The 17064-nt window shown below is 46.1% G+C and overlaps 1 protein-coding gene across 9 annotated transcripts in view; it reads left to right on the top strand.

Moving 5' to 3' along the window:
- Positions 1-6161: 6161 nt before the first annotated feature.
- Positions 6162-17064, top strand: part of LOC135378930 (caspase-7-like) — a 271342-nt gene continuing 260439 nt past the window's right edge. For 4 of the 9 annotated variants that reach the window (XM_064612110.1, XM_064612109.1, XM_064612105.1 and 1 more), the window contains exon 1: positions 6164-6327. The gene's annotated coding sequence lies outside the window, so the exon portion shown is untranslated. Of the gene's footprint in view, positions 6328-14302; positions 14341-17064 lie in introns of all 9 variants that reach the window. The other 5 variants (XM_064612114.1, XM_064612112.1, XM_064612108.1 and 2 more) reach the window with 3 other exon arrangements.

The following is a 17064-nucleotide window of genomic DNA, read 5'->3' as shown; positions in this document are numbered from 1 at the left end:
CACAAATCAACCCAGATATCATTACTTGTACTTTTTTGCCATTGAGATCCATGCCATCATTTTGAATTTTGGAAAACTCGTCGACAAAAGGCCTCAAGAATGTATTCGCACACAATGCCTTTGATGTTCCATAGTAGACTCCAACAGGGAAAGGCGGCAGTCTCTCGTCACAGTTCGTTACTTTGCACAGGACCGGCCAAAATTGGTGTTTACTGCTTTTGGAAATTGGGAGGCCGTCTACATTAACATTGACAAAGATTGTTTCAGGAATGTCATCCATCACAGAAAGTGTGTACTCCAAATCATTTTTTAGACCAAAATGACAGAATTTCCCCTCGCACATTTCCGTGATGCTGTTGTACCTTGGGGTGTGCAACAAAGAACGCGCGCTACTTGGGAAATCCACGTGACAAGGATGCAACTTGAGTACTTTCAGTAAATCTGTCACATGCTTTTGGTGGACACCTGAAAGTGCCCAGGTTCTCAAGTGCGCCAACATGTATTCGCTTTCGGTTGCGCCAGAACCATTATACGTCATGTGGGAGGTCGTGCTTGGCACGGTTTCGGGAGACGCCGCAGTGATGCTGAGCAGCGGGCTACACTCTAACCGAGGGCTTTCCGAAAGTTCCTGAACATGGTACTGCAAAACATCCTGCTCATTATCGCCGGCGTCTTGCAGGCGTTCAGGTTCGGGAACATGAATATGCTCTGATGTAGCGGAACAATGCGCTGACGGGACAATGCTTGAAGCACCAAACAAAAGTTGGCAGCTGTTTTCAGTTCTTCTTTGTACCTTCCGGTAAAACGTGCTTTTGGGGGTTTTCGGCATGACGATCGAACGTATCAACGCACACGCACAGCTTTCAGTTATTAACGAAAGAGGCAGCGTATGTCTTACGTGTGTCCGACATTCCTGCGGCAGCGAAGCGAAGGAGTGGACGTGTTGGAAGAACGATGGCTTTTCCACTTCAGTCCAAACAATCAAACACACCGTCAAGAAGCCAACAATGGAGTGGACGCAGACGCAACGCTACGAGCTGGAACTGGAACTCTGGAACCAGGCTCCCACAGCTCCCCATAGAGCCCATAGTTTGAGATAATTCAGGCAACACTGGACATGCAACCAATGAAAATGAACTATGATGCCTACCTTTCGGCCAATCAGGAGTCTCTCAGTTTGGCTCGCCTTTCGGCCCGGTACTGGCCAGTACTGGCTACCATCGGCTTTTACTTTTACTGGTTTTCATGCCCGACGCTTGTTATTCCGTGTTCCAGAACAACTAGGCAAATTTTTGACAAAATACACATTTATTTGAAACATCGTACTGATTCAATAATCTGACACAAATATTCACCGTGCCTACAGAGTCCAAATCGTTGCGTTCGTTGACCAAGTTCGAACACGAAAACACACACTACTCCCAGAAGTAAGCGACGATCACAGGAGTGCACGCGATTTCACGGTTAGCATCTCCTTTCGTTGGCTGCAGTGCGAAGGTTTCAACGAAGCAGGCAATGCTTGTCGCACGGACACCGAATCCTGTCTCCGTTGTGACTGCATTTGAAAATGCGACGGCGCTCACAAGTGTTCCTCAGGCGTGAGCTGCATTCCAGTTCTGAACTCGAGAGACTGTTCGTACGTAGGATACTTGTGTTGGGAAACATCACAACATGCGCTGAGTCACTTCGACACACGAACAAATCTGGGACTTCTCTTTGAACAATGCCATCATACCGTGGTGTCAACTGACATCGTCGAGACGCCGCACGCCGCTGCCACTTCTCTCCCTTCTCTTCTCGTAACTGCCCGCCAGACAGGCAGCCCGCGAAAGAATGCTCTTTTGAAACTTTGCCAACCAATAGCGGAGCGCGCAATGTCCTTCGGCCAATGCGTATCAACTATGATGCCTGACGGAGTAATACCACGTGTTTATGACGTGCAAACATTTTTTTAGAGCCGCGAAGAGGGGGAGCTGTGGGGGCCTGTCTGGAACCACCACAACGGCAAAAAACCGCCAAAGCCAAACGGAAACGGAAGTGCACAACTTCTCGTCCCCACTACACCACCAATAACTGCTACCACCAGGATATTAAACTTGCAGCACACACATCAAACGTAACATCATAAAAAAACGAACTGCTTTCGATTCTTTGATGGGCTGTTGTCATAACACACTATTCCCACAAAAATCCTGGAATTCATCGCACGATTTCTACGAAATTTGAAACGCGAAACTCCTTCATTTTTCATAGCACTCCTCACGGAATTTGAAATGCGCTTTCCGCCCCTCCTCCTTATGCGAGATACAACTAAAAACGAACGAAGTGTCGACGCTTTTGTCTGTATCAACTAGTGATCTAGCGAACTTTTGCGGATTTAAGTTAGGGACTTTAAGATCTAGGAACTTTAAGTTCGCAGTCGAAACCAGCTGGTTTGCGTGGTTCGCCGAACAATCGAATTTCAAGCCAGATTCGCCGATGCTCGCAAAATTTCGCAGAATTGACCTTTCTAATAGAACGTTAAACAAACCTGTGAGGCACCGGAAGGCAAGGTTGCTCTTCCTAGGGGGGTCGTCCTTGCTCAAAAAAGCGTGAACACACGGGGGCTGCCATCCGTTGGTCATGGACGGCGTTGCCTTCCGTTGGTGCTTCATTCCGCTAAACTTGACGTGCTGGTTGTCCTAAATTCATCACTTCCTATCTAAATCTACTACATCAGTTGCTGGTGTGCTGTCGTTCGTTCGTCACTTTATTATCACGAAATTCGACAGGCCAGAGCATGGAATGCCGGGTGGTTTCGTTTTTGACATTTTTGGTTCCTGTTGGTTCGCAGAGCAGTATGAAGATGACGGTCTACTGTGTGTATTGATCTTTGGATTACAGTTGTCTTCGGAAATACGTGCCTACTTACGATGTCTAACGATTTACCCTCGCAAAGCGTAATACAAACGCCATTTCAACACATCATAGCCGTAAGATATTCTCGTTTTATATGGCGTTCACATCGCTATTCCCATAGCACTACTCAATTATGCACGTATCTCGAAGATTCCCGCGTACTCAACGCAGTTAGACGACTTGCCTCGCTTCCTACGCTGGACATCGTTCCCTCCATCGGCTCGTGCCCCAGTTTGTTATCTCAAGTGACTGCACAGCGTTGGCAACAAACGGAGCAGCTCCGCTGTAGTTAGGGGGTAGATATTCGTCCACTAACACTGTCCATGACGAACGGATGGCTGTGCCCGGGCGGTCACGTTCAGGTGTAGGAGAATTCCATTGACGGCCCGCCAAGTACATTCTCTAGAGTACTCCTATTATCTATTATTAGCAGTTGCTCAAATCGCCTAAGTTAGAAAATTGCCCACTGCGATTCCATTGCAGTATCCTCTGTCCCATAATAATGGTAGCATTAATGATAACCAAAATATGCACTACAAACAACAACAACTTTATTGTGAGATGATGAATGGGAGGTTTCATAGCCAGGGGCCATACTCTACCCCATTGCTGGTGGTGATGCGGGGAATTAAATAATGAGGTACCCAGAAAGATGAAGAGAGCTTTGAGGGCAGAGAGTTGATCGGCTGAAAGTGGCCCGGGATCAAGCAGTTTTGTGAGAGGTATAGGGGCGAGAGTCCAGCTCGTTAACGGATCCGGAGAGTACGGATCGGTAAGGGTGGTAGTGTGGGCAGTGGAGAAGATCGTGCCGTAGATCTACTACACCACCGCGGTGACAGCGATAGGGAAGTCAACTTGTCTCAAGCGCTGACGCCACTGCGTTGTAAAAGTCACATACAGGCGCATTCGATAAGCTAATGAGGCGGCTTGACGTGAGATATGCCAAGGTATGCGGAAAGCGAGTCCTGACCTAGCTTGGTCAGCATGGCTGCAGGGAGAATGTCATCGGTCTATTGACGGGAAGTCAAAGGAGTCCCGAGGCGTTCGAAGTACGGAACGACGATCTCCTCTTAGCAGCGCAATGCGCGTCGAGACGAGAGGGCTGCTTCTGTGACGCTGTCGGCCTGTTCATTCCCTTCGACACCGCAATGGGCTGGAACGTGTTGGAGAACCAGCCTGTGGCCTGCTGCACAGACAAGATTGAATGGCACTAGGACATCCATCGCCAACAGTGCAGATGAGCCTCCGATAGCAGAATTTTCAATTGCTTGCACCGGGAATGTAGACTCGGTGAACACGACCCATTCCCGTGCACGGGAATGGGTAACCCCATAGGGTAACGTCAACGATGTGTTGCAGAAATAAAAGTATGGAGTACATTTGGAATGGGATACATGTTCCGCAGCTCTGAATGAAGTTTGATGTGAATGAAGCGAAAGACGACGCCCTTCCACTACGCCTTCGGATGGGATAACGAGATGTGTCATCGGTGTATGCTGCGGCAGAGGTAGAAGACTTCGCGTCTACGAGAGCATACAAAGGGCCTCGAACTACTTGAGGGGAACCTGATCTCTTCGTTCCTGGACGTCCGGAAGACCTACGAAGGTGGGTGGCACAGGCATAGACCAGGGGGCGTCCGGCGGTGTGACTTCCTTACCTATGAAGCCAGTGAAAGCCTGGCGTATCCTCTGCGCTACGCGATGGAAATCACCTTCAGGACGGTATCGACTTTTCCTGAGGAGCATTCACGCAAACGTACGACGTGTCTAGCCGTTTCACGGTCACGGAGAACCTCCACCGGGAGTTCACCAGTTTCAGCCATTCTTGGAACTCCAAAGTAGCGAGGAAGGCTTTGCGCAAGCAAGGTCCGAATGGTATTTACTGACGTTCTGAAAATCCTATGCAATATTGGAAGGCTGTAAAGCACAGTTGCCATCACCAAAGCCACGTGAACAGCTAGAAGGAAGCGCTGACCGGAGCCCCATCCTAAGCCAGAAAGATGTTGAATTGCAGGAACCCAATGCTGCACTTTTGTTTTCAGGTGCTTAATGTGGTGAGCTCAGCGCAGGTCCGAGTCCATCACCACACCAAGGAAGCGATGGGAACGTAAGGCTCGAGCTTCTTTGCACCAGCCTAAAGAGGGAAATTTATCATGAAAGGAAGCAGGATGCACTTTTCGGGCGAAAGGTCCATCCCAGGCCGCGTGGGGTATAGATTGACATTATTTAAGGTTATCTGCAAACGGCGCTGAATTGCTGGTTTTGACTTACCTACAGTCCAAAATGCAACGGCGTCGGCATACACATAGAATGCTACTTTGCGAGGAATTATCGACTTTATTCCTGCCATTACCACATTAATGGGTGTAGGACTCTGAATGGTTCCTTGGGGTACGCCCTGATGAACAGGACGCTTAGGGCTTTGGCTGTGGAGTGTGCGGACGGCGACAGTTCGGTCCGTAAGGAAATGGTGGAGCCAGCTGAAGAGTCGTCTAGGTACTTCAAAAAAGCGCAAGGCGTGCAGCACACAAATGTGCGAGACGGTGTCATAGACGCTTGCTATCTAGGAAAACTTATACAACGATCTGCCGATATGCACGGCATGTTCGACTGTAGAAACGAGGTCGAGAACTGGATCCATAGAGCTTCGGTGGCTAGGAAAGCCAGCCAGTTCGTAATGGAATGCAGCTTGCTTTTCGAGGCACTGGTCGAGACGATTCAGAACCACTCTCTCAATCAGTTTTCCCACACAGCTTATCGGGCTCACAGGGCGAAAAGAGGAGAGGGCATTTGCGGGCTTGGTTGGTTTCAGGACGGGAAAAACTAATGCCTCCTTCCAGGTAGATGGTCGGGATCACTGTTGCCAAGACGTATTATAAACATGAAGGAGAGCTTGGCGTGGTCCTGCGTCAAGCTTTCGCAGTGCGGCATCAGTGATTTTGTCTGGTTCCAGGGATGAGCCCACATTCGTAAATTTCAACGCTGTCTTGAACTCGATTGGAGTGAAGTAGGACTCCCTCCATAACCTCCGGTGGACGGGGCCATTGTGGGTGAATTTGTTTCGTCAAGCTCTGGACAAAACTGCTGTGTAGCGTAGTCGTTGAAACAGCCCCCGGTGTCGTCGGTACGACGGAGACCTTTGTGGCCGTGCCTATACTCTAGAAAATTTTGCTGACTGAGAAAGAAACACTTCATACTCATATCTCTCTCTCAGGAGCGATTGGTTATGGCGGATGCGTTTCGCGAGCCGCCGCAATCTCTCTCTCAGGTATGCCTGGCAACGAGCCACTCTGAACCTTGCATTAGTTCCTTGCGATTGCGAGCTCGTGTTCGCAAAAGAACGTTCTGGACTAGTGGCAACCCCACACCCAATAGAAGTAATATCTCCCTATCGATCTTTATTTTATGTGGGCGTGTAGGAGTACCTAAGGTGAGTACCACGTTTCTGGCTGTTCACTTGTTCTTGCGTACCCTGATCTCTCTTACATCAATTACGCCCCGTGATTTGAGATTCTCGGGGATTTCCTCCGCCGAGACATCTGTAAGTTCAGCGAGAGCGGTGACATCGCGGCTGATGTTCAGGGTTTTGTGCAATAATTTGTGTCGACTTCAAGTTGTCATTGCTGTCGGCCTCAGAACGAAATTTAGTCATCAAGTCTCCCGACCGAAGGTCCTTCACATTAAGATAAAGCAAGGGGGTCGAAGTTGGTCGAGGAAGCGTTGCCACCTGGGAGCCGCCATCCGCTAAACTTGACTTGCGTCCTTCCGAAAAAATCGTCGCTTGTTATCTAATTTCGGCATGCAACACACTGATACACATTTGTTATACAAATAAGCAATTAATATTTTCCACTTGCTTGTGTGATGCCGTCATTATGTCAGTTTATTATAACAGAAACTCGACAAGCCGTAGCAAGGAATGGCAGGTAGCTTCGATTTTGTACACTTCCGCTAACCGTTGGCTTGCATAATAGCACGGGTCCAGCAGCATGGCCGAGCGGGATACGGCTCCCCGCTGGTTGGTGGTAGCCAAGGTCGTGAAGAAGACTGGGAGAATGGGGTTCGAATCCAATACCACCGGCTGTGATGCCTCAGGTTTTCCCTGGTTTTTCCCAAAACTTTCCAAAGGAATGTCGGCACAGTTCCCCCTGAAGTCTGCCCAGGACACATACCAACCCTCTGTTCCAACTCTTTACCGCTGCCCTCTCTCCATTAGTCCACGTCTGTACCCCTCTCATATTCATAGTTGCTTCGCGGCACTAAGGCAAAAAAAAAAAAGAGGAAAGAAAAGAATAGTATGTGAATGGCGGTTAATTGTGTGTAGTCATTTCCGGATTGCTGTTACCCTCCGAAATGAGCGCTATATTCCTTACAATTTAGTTGCTTTCCTACTGGAGTATATGAACGTCACTTGGACAGGTCATAGGCGGTACACATGTACATACGTGTCGTTGGAATTCAAAGATTCGCCGATTCTGTAGAAGACCTCACTGACAAGATATGGGTTCCAACAATTTCTCTATGACACCGGTAGCACTGCTCAATTCTACACACACCCAGAAGGTCTACACGTACGTAAAGCAACCTGCAGCTTCCTTCGCTGGCCATCGCTTCCTCCATGGGCGCGTTAGGCCCTTTCTGTTGTGCACGTGACTTCCCAGGATTGCTCTTGCAAAGGGGGACCTGCACCGTAGATGGGCTACCAAGATTCGTCCACTAACACTGCCCATGACCCTCGGATAACTGCACAGTGGAGGTCACAGGCGGGGTTAGGACGATCCCATTGCCGGCTCGTCAAGCCCGTTCTCTAGTGGGGTCACCCATATGATCTCTATGAGGGAAAGTGACAGCACTGCATTTTTTTCTAATGGGGGTGAGATATTTCCGCCTGGTGAAATTTCTTTTTCGAAGCTCTGGACTACATGCTTCAGGGAAACTGGTCTCTATTTTGCGTTGTTGTCTCGCGCTGTCCTGGAAGAGATGGTGTAGAAGGACGAATACAACGCATGCATCACAACGCCCATTTGCGTATTTCAATTGAATGATGACATTGAGGGAAAGTCACCAGCAGTGGGATACGAACCCATACCCTGTGATTGCCGGTCAGAGACGCTACAAAGTACACTGCGCTAGGTACCCTCTCTTCGACGTACAAGGGGTATATTGAAACACGATATGTGAAATACATGTATTGAAACACGGGGTATACCGAAACCATCAACTTTTCTTGTCGCTTTCTGGTACAAGCAGCTCGAACTTTCGACGGTAGTGCCGTTCCTCTCCTCTGCTCCATTCAAAACGTGTCACGATGCGGCGTAGAAGAGATCGCCTTGGAGAGAACAAAAAGTAGTTCCTGGCATCAAAAGCAAATTTTCTCTGGCTACATTTATTGTATGTGTGCTCGGAAATGCTTCCACAAGAAGCACGAAAGTTGGGACGTACTCGTAAATTTTCCTTTCGCACTTTCAGCTCCTGAAAGTATACTAACTTATGCCGTCTCTTTTGGTGGCAAATTGGCGTTTACTGGTGCCATGCCGCTATTTGGCAAATTGAAACGAGTGCTAGTGATGGGAAGTCGGACTCATTTTGGTGAACCGGCTCATTTCGATAAATTCACTTTACTGATCCATTCGAATGATTCGTTCATGAACCAGTGACATCACAGTTTTTCTGACGTCATACTGGTATTGCAGCTCATGAGCACAACGTCGCTGCTATCTGGTGGAATGCCGACTCATACAGATACTAAAAAAGGAACATACACACACACACACTGGCCCTGTACTGCAAGTCATCCAAAGACTCATCAGTGTGAGCCTTTGCGGTCAACTAGCCACGGTGGCACCATAAGGCACCCTCCGTCATACGGCGACATGACAGCGACACAGCGAGAGGCACGACTGCAAACAACAAAACGGCGTTGGCGAGCCTCTCTGAACCGAACAGCGCAGTGACTACACTACTACACCGCCCACTGCCGCTTTGATACCCGTATCTCATTCCTGACCTCCAACTCGTTCTCCCAACTGGTGATTTAGCATTCAGCTGCTTAGTTCGTCAGTTCCCTGACCCTCCATTCCCTCGAACACTCTCGGTACGAAGGAAACACCCGCGCCTTCATGGGTCTCTCCCAGGGATTTCCCTGCATTTTTGCAACCCCCCCCCCTGAAATTTCTCAGGTGACCCTACCCAGCTCAGCCACCAACACGTTCTGGTAGTGAGTCCAGCGCAGCCAATTACATCGTGTGCTGTCAAACTTGGAAGGTAGGACCAGTCATGCAGATGATCGTACCATGCATTTGTCCAAAATCATTTCTAAGTGACTGTTCAATGCATATATTGCTCGCATATAGGAGCAAAAATGCGTGCGGGCACTCAATGCGGGCAACTCAATGTGTATCATCAAGAACCATTTGCGCAAGCTATTCTGCGTTTTTCGTCTAAGGTTTTCACCGTTGGTTGCTAGGTATTCATTGAGCATCGTGAGACAAGGTGCTAATCTTTTTTCTTTGTCGGTCGTGTGATTATGCATCTTAATGTTGAAATGACGTTCATAATAAATCTGCATTATACTGTACTGTGTTCTAACGTAATAACACGTACAAATAAAACGGGAAAGCTGTGCAGATATGTCACCATTGTACCACGAGTCTTTCCGTGTCTAAGAAAAATTCTGTAAGTGGAACCTTCACCAAACATACCCCCCCCCCCCCCCCCGCAGTGAATTTCTGGGGAAATCACTGGTCTCTCCTCCCACCACCGCCTTCCGAAATGCCCTCAACAGTACGCCGTACGCCCTCTCCACTGCCTCCGCGCCCCCGCCACGTCGAGCATTCGAGAAAGCATGGCAACAACATCCACAGATGGCGCGACGGGCTCGCGGCCAAGAAACAGCCGCTGTCGCAGCTATTTTTATGCGTGCTCGTGCTTGTGATGGCGATTGTGGATTTAGTACACATGCACGACACAATTGCTGTGCACCTCCGTTCTCATCAAACAAGTAGCTGAAGGTGAAAGGCGGAAGCACAGTCGTGCCGTAAAGCTTGCGGCAAAATCGGAAGTAGTTGGCGCCTTCAGTAACCAAACTTAGTTAACTGCTTAAAATAGTTGTTTAATCAGTAGTTGCCACTACATTTCTGCAAGTAGTTGTAGTAACAACAATCAGGTAGTTAACTACTGGCCATCATTGATACTAGGAATATGGCTGGTTTGGTGAGACCAAATGAACAAGAGTCGCAATGCACACATAATTTTAGCGAAACAAATGACTAGGTAGATTACCTACTAGGGTTGACAAACGAAGTGTCGGGTACCGTTTTGCTTCCGCGGGCCGGTCATCAGGAAAATGAAGCCAGCATACCTAAGAAGATACAGGAAGGTACCACCAGCCAGAACAAGTTACAAACTGCGAATTGCTTACCCGAGCCGACTTTCCAGGATTTTAATCCTTTTTATGAAGGTTTCGGGTCCACCGTTTGCGCAGATCTTTATTTTCTTTATCCGAAGGCACTGTGTGCATCGAAAACTGCACAAGGCACGGACAGTCTATGTGCAGCAGTGGGACGTGCGAATCACATCGGAATAGTTTCACGCTTTCATAACGCCTCGTAGTGGCTGCACCCTACGACTGAGTACGTCTTCTCGGCTATAAATTCACCTCTCGACATTTCATGTACGCGTGCGAGTCATAAAACTACGAAAGACACCACGAAATAACAATGTCGCAGCAATATGCGGAGACGCAAGGTAAAGGCGTTGAATGGCGGTGCGCCATCGGCGCTACCTGGGGAGGGCCTATCGAAACAGTTTCTGAAAAAGGTCTCTAAATTCGATGGTAACAGATTGTTAACACTGTCTCCGAGCTTCCATTGTGGTTCCAACGTACAAATCATTCTGATGGTGACAGACAATCGTTAAGGTAAATGCAGTGAGCATTTGTGTGTAACTTATCTCTGTTTTTACAGAAAAAAGTAAAACGGGCTTCACCCCTATAGTCCCAATGGGGCCTAAGCTTACGCGCATATCATTTCGTTTTTTTATATATATTATTACGTTGTATATTATAATTATATTGCTTTCACGCATAAAGGAATACAATGTGACATGCTCAATCTCGTTTTGTCTTTGTTGCTTTGTTTCGTTCTCTGTTTTTGCAACATTGAGGATGGTCGGAAGGATGTCATAGGATTTGTTGTTTTTTTCTTTTGTCTGAGTTGTACACAGGGTGCTTAATTTTGGGGAACACATTTTGTTTCTTTTTGAGAAATTTTACCCGGTGGAACTAATTAAATTATCTATCAAATTAAAATACCCTTGCTCATCTATTGCTAAGAAATCTAACATATTTTGTGCAGGTTTAGCACCACATCCTCGCTCCGTCGTCATCAGTTTCAAGCAATTCTGAAATACACGAGTCAGTTGTCTGTTGCTTCGGAATATAGCTAGACAAAATTATATATTGTTTCATGCTTTTCTTTTTGAGAAACGACAACGATTACCTTATTTTTGCACCGCTCTGCAGATTTGGAACTCAATTTGGTCGGACGATTTTTCTGAACGACATACTTTTCGGTACATACCATGATCGAATTTGTATTATAAATGTAATTCACAATTTTACGGCAAACATTTCCTATTGTTACAACATAGAATAGAGATGCTAAATGACGATCTTTTTAATCACCCTAACATAAAGAGTCTCTTCTTCAGAACAGTCTCTGTTTGAAATATCCGCGGCTTTCTGGCTGAGGCAGTTCCCTCCATCATTTCTTACCGGTTCATTGGATTTCTATACGTCTAATAAACAATGCTTTTTCTGTACACAGATAAAACAGATTTCGCCGTATATGCAGAAACATGCAGAAAAGATGCCGGCGCTGTTCCCATTAATATCATTGGTGGCCCCTCCTCTGTGATTACGTTATTGAAAATAATAGTGGGGTTTTATATTTCTTTTCTATTTTGTGTAATGTTTGTGTATTACTTAGTGGCCTGTGTGAAGTCCAGGGGTGTGGCAGCGTACTAAACGCGTTTATGATTTTTCGCAATGCTTCAATAGAGCTAAATCGGTGAAAAAGTCATCGAGTTGTTCTATTGGTCAAGTGCAGGGATCTTCTTGAAAAAAAAAAAAAGATATTAGGGGCCGCCTAAGTATCTTTCCGCGTTGACAGTGCCTTAGCATTATGTCTTTTATGCGGTCGGAATCGAATGTTCATTAGGGTTCTTTCGTGAGCATGACACAGAAGCGGTCTACAGTCAGGCTCTGAAACGATAGCTGCGGGCTAGAACGTTATCGAAATGGGGGGGGGGGGGGTATCGTTATCAAAGATAAAGAAAGACGGAAAGGTCAGACAGGCAAAGGCCGACTTGCTATTCCCAAAAGAAAAAAAAAAGAATGAAAGAGGAAAATAGGAAAAAGAAGCAAAAAAAGAAAAATAAAAGGTGGCAGGGGACCATGGGGTGGCTAATGGGGTGGCTCAAAGGCTCTCAAGGTGGGGTGGCTGATGGGGTGGCTCAAGGCTCAAAGGCTGCTGAGCAGCCTAGTGTCCTTCAGGTAACGCAGGAGGGCTCGGGTGACTGCCCACTGTCTGGAGTGCCCGACAGGTCCCAGCAGCGGTTATCGAAATGGTCGCGCCTTGTGTCCATAGATAACGAGATGCGCCCACCATTTGTCATAGGTAAGCAGAGCAGAAGTTTCCTAGTGACATGGGTTAGAAGCCGTCGGTGTTAATGAACACGGGATCAGACAGTTAACTTGCGGTCGTTGCGCTCAAGCCTTCGTCGTTTTGAATTTGACCAGCCAAGGTGCACCATGAATTTAGTCACTTTGTTGCATTTTGGATGCAATAATATATGGCTTCGGTTCCATTTCGTTTCTCATATATTTTGTCAGTATTCTTTCCTATATAATAATCCTCACTTGACACTACCTCAGGAGACCCCTAAACCCGTTCCTGTTCATATACTTTGCCTCTAAAGATGTATAAGTCTGCCATCACTACTTGGGTCAGAAATCGCTATGAAATAAATAAATAAATAAATAAATAAATAAAAGCGCTTCTTTGTTCCACACCATCACTTTTGTGAATGGATTCATAAAAACATTCCTTGTTTCTTTATCACACTGAGTAATGCGATTTTGTTTAATTACAGAAATATACCATATTTACTTCGGTTTTGACATTTGAGGTTGAGACAATAGCTAGAATCGTGCAAGCTTCACATTCACCAGTTATATTGCTCATAAACTTGACTTATTCCATTCATGTATTGAAAACGTGCTACACTCTATTGAAATCGTATTGAAATTGAACCACACATGTGCGCTTTGAAGCATTAAATATCCTGAAAACTATGATTTGGTAGGCTTTGGGCCTCAGAATGACCTGAGTTATTCTTTCAACCATCCTCAAAGCTACATGGGATGAAACAACTGGATAATAATAAAGAAGTCGTTGGCAAAAACTTCAAACGCGCTTGATCTGCATACTCTCATAGACGAAATATGTAAGGGATACAAAATTCCCTGTAGTTTATTTGGTTGATGGCGAATATATATTTCTGACTGGTTGATGCTATCGTACAGGTTCCATTTGAGTTCCACAGCACAGATGGTGGTGACTGGGGTTACCGCCGTCAGAGTTAATGACCGTGAGTGGGCAGGCTTCATTTTGTATGTTTTCTTTCTTCTTTTTTTTTTGTTCTGTTCTCCAAAAAGACGTGCAATAGTCGTGCACCGTTTTGTGGGTTTTTACTATTCGCTTATGTCCAGCTGAAAGCGTGTGAATTATATATTACAAATGTTTCCTTTGCAACCCCGTGGATGGTTGAAAGGATGTCCCATGTTTTTTTCGGGCTTCGAAATCTACATAATGACAGATCGTTCGTCCAAGTGGAGTGCTACATGTGAAGCCGGCACCAACTTAGCTATCCTCGCGGATTCGTGACATTCTGCTCCAAACAATGTTCTGTAAGTTCCAGTTATTCCAAAAACCGGATTCATGAGTGTGTAAAATAAACGCTTCATTCATTTCAAGATTGATTCACATCGCTCGAAATGGTCAGTAGAACCGCCTGTATATATACTTTTTTTTCGTTGCGATTTCTGATGGAATTTGCGACAGATCACAGACACACTCCAGAAGTTGTATGCATAGTGCAGCATAATCTCTATCAAGAAAAAAAAAGTGTAAATGCAATATAGCGTCGAGCCCGTTTGTCACTGCTTGCAAACTCCTTGACTAAATATATCTGTTACTTTGACAACCAGTGAAGTGAGAACTATCTGGGATATTTGTTCACTGAAGGCTAAAAAGATGTATTTTCAAAAGTCTTTGATGAGTAGGGTCAGTTCACTGGCCATAGTCAGGGAGATTTACCGTAGTACACTGCTGGACATGTTTCAGAGAGAGCGACACCATAGAAGCTCAGCGACGGACGTCAGGTCAGTTGTTTGTCTCCACTGATACCCACAGCTACTTGTGTTTCTTAAATTGTATGGCTATGTGCAACAATGTGTTTGGAAGGGCAGCTGCTGATTAAAGAGGCCACATGCATTACAATCACGTGACGACCAGATTCTGCGCCAGTTTACGCCATTAAACAGCCGCCAGTCAAATATAAAATCCTGACCCTGACGCAGTTATCCTTTCCTTTCTTTTTGATCCACGTCACCAGTTGCATTATTATTTGTAGCACACTGTAGATTCATGATTTCGCCCCACGATTTTAAGGAACCTCGATAAAGACGATTATCTACAACTAACACCAAATATATATATATCTTCAGTCAATTTCAATATCAACAAAGAATAAATGATGGTTACGTGGTGGGATGTTGCGCCGCGGTTTGAGCTTGAATTGTTCAGGTGGCCGGTTTCACGTCAGTTCAGGCAGGGTGGTCCCATCGACCTCTTGGATTATATTTTTTTATATTCAGAAGCTCATCGTACATGATGACCAACAGCGGTAAAATGAATAATTTATACAAAATATTTTTCACGCAAAAAAAATCCAGAAAATCCGGCCCGGGAATTCGAGTGTTTCAGTTTTGCCGTGTTTGCACGCGTATATCTCCCGAGTCTTAAAAGATACTGCGGTCAATTTTTTTTATGCTGTAGTATGCCTCCAGGCCAGTAGTCCGAACGCAAATTTTGGAGCGCAAGAGCAATGCTCTGTGGTATAAAATATGGCGAACATGCTCTCTCGTGCGGTTTTGTTCCAAATTCGACGCGTTATTTCTCTGACTGTAGATATTCCTCGCTACCCTATTTGGTATCACTTCACTCAGCCTTTAATGCTCTTTAGTCTGGTATATATATCGTGCGTGTACCCCCTACAGGTATCTGCTGAGACAGGCAAATGTCAAGGTATATTTCGAAAAAACAAGGATTTTGAGCGTCTGTTTCTCGAAAAGGCCCCTTTTTATTTCTTTTATATTTTGCCAGGACATGGCCCGATGTTAGACATTCCATCTTACGTTAAAAAATTCTGCTTCAAAAGACGTACACTGGCGATTGCCGCGTTAAAGCGCGGCCCTAGTCTGCGTGCGTACGTGTCGGAGCCCGGCTGCCTGTACCGCGGGATGGCGGGCCTCGTGTCGGTGCTCCCTTTGTTTGAGCAAGGTTGTCTGGCCTTAGCCTTACCTGAGCTATTCGTAGGCAAACTTTTGACGTCCTGCTGAAGAAATAATTCACTTCTGGGAGCTAGTGATCTCCAACAAAGCATCATAATGAAATCCTACGTTGCCGTAAAGCCGTATTTCAAAGGCTAGGTCAAACTTAATGGTCAGCGAAGGTAAAACCTCACTCTTGCAAGCTCCGTACACGGTCATACCAATACTGCACAAATAAATATCGAGTTAGGAATTGCTTTTTTCCAGGGTTCCCGCAAGTTCCTGCGAAGCTTGCTTTACTTCATTTTACGATATTTTTAAGTTATGCAGAGGGCTTTTAGCACGAAATGCATGTGCTGTGCGTGCGTGTGTGCTGTGCGTGTAATTTCTTCTCAGAGCTAGGGAAGTGGGAGGGTTCTCGCATTTGTCATAGTAACATTAGATACGTTCAGAGCAGAGTCATACGGGAGACTCACCTAATGCACTTCGATTTCGCTCAAAACTGGACAGTAGCCATGCCTAGCGAAATACAAGCGTGCCACTGCGGAAAACAGATTTCCATATTCACATGTGTGGTAACAGCTGGCAATGAAACGCACAGTTTTGGTGTGGTGAGCGAAGACTTCTGTCACGATTCAGCACAGTCACTGTTAGCTTCCATAGCTATTGAAGAATGTCTTGACGAGAATGTTCCTCTTGCAGCTAATGATTTACGTGTCAGATGGAGCGGCGAGCCATTTTAAAAATCGGCATAGACTCTATCAGCTCTCGAAATCTACTTTCGCGAGCGGGACATGGCTGTTCAGGAACAGGCCACGACAAAAGTGCGTGTGAAAGGATCGGTGCACAGGATCGATGTGGCAGGAATCAAGCACCATGCCATGACACCTAACTTGCGTTCAACGGAGCGAGACGTCATCTTAGAGTCACAAGATGTACGTGCTTGCCAAAACACCTAACGCGCGTCCATTTACTCCATGTACGGGCTAAGGACGTGGCTTCTTTTAGAAAGCAAAAGAAAAAACAATGGGTAAACCTATACCGCATCAAAGTGACATACAGGGTTCGCATGCGTGGCAAGGCAAGACACCGGAAAGTCTAGGCCGAGAAACATTTATAGCTAGTACTGTGGACAGTGAGTGCACAACACTGACGTTTTCATAGAAAATTAGTGAAATCATTTGTCGCTGTCATTGCAAAATACTGCTTTTTCGCAGTCTTGTAAATATATCGACATAAACTACCACTTTTGATTACACAAAGTTGTCCCTTTCTTGTACGACATCGACAGGAGGCCCGCCATCCCACGGTACCAGCAACCGAGCTCCGACAAGTACGCACGCAGACAAGGGCCGCGTTTTAACGGGCTAATCGCCAGTGTGTGTCTTTTGAAGCAGGATGTTTTTACGTAAGATGAAAGGCCTAACATGGTAATAAAAAGGGGCCTTTTCGAAAAACGGACGCTCAAAATCCTTGTTTTTTCGAAATATACCTTAACGTTTGCCTGTTTCAGCAGATAACTGTAGGGGATATACGCACGATATATATACCAGA

This window comes from Ornithodoros turicata, chromosome 1 (genome assembly GCF_037126465.1).
Source record: "Ornithodoros turicata isolate Travis chromosome 1, ASM3712646v1, whole genome shotgun sequence".
NCBI lineage: Eukaryota > Metazoa > Arthropoda > Arachnida > Ixodida > Argasidae > Ornithodoros > Ornithodoros turicata.
This window is presented reverse-complemented; position numbering and strand designations above follow the sequence as displayed.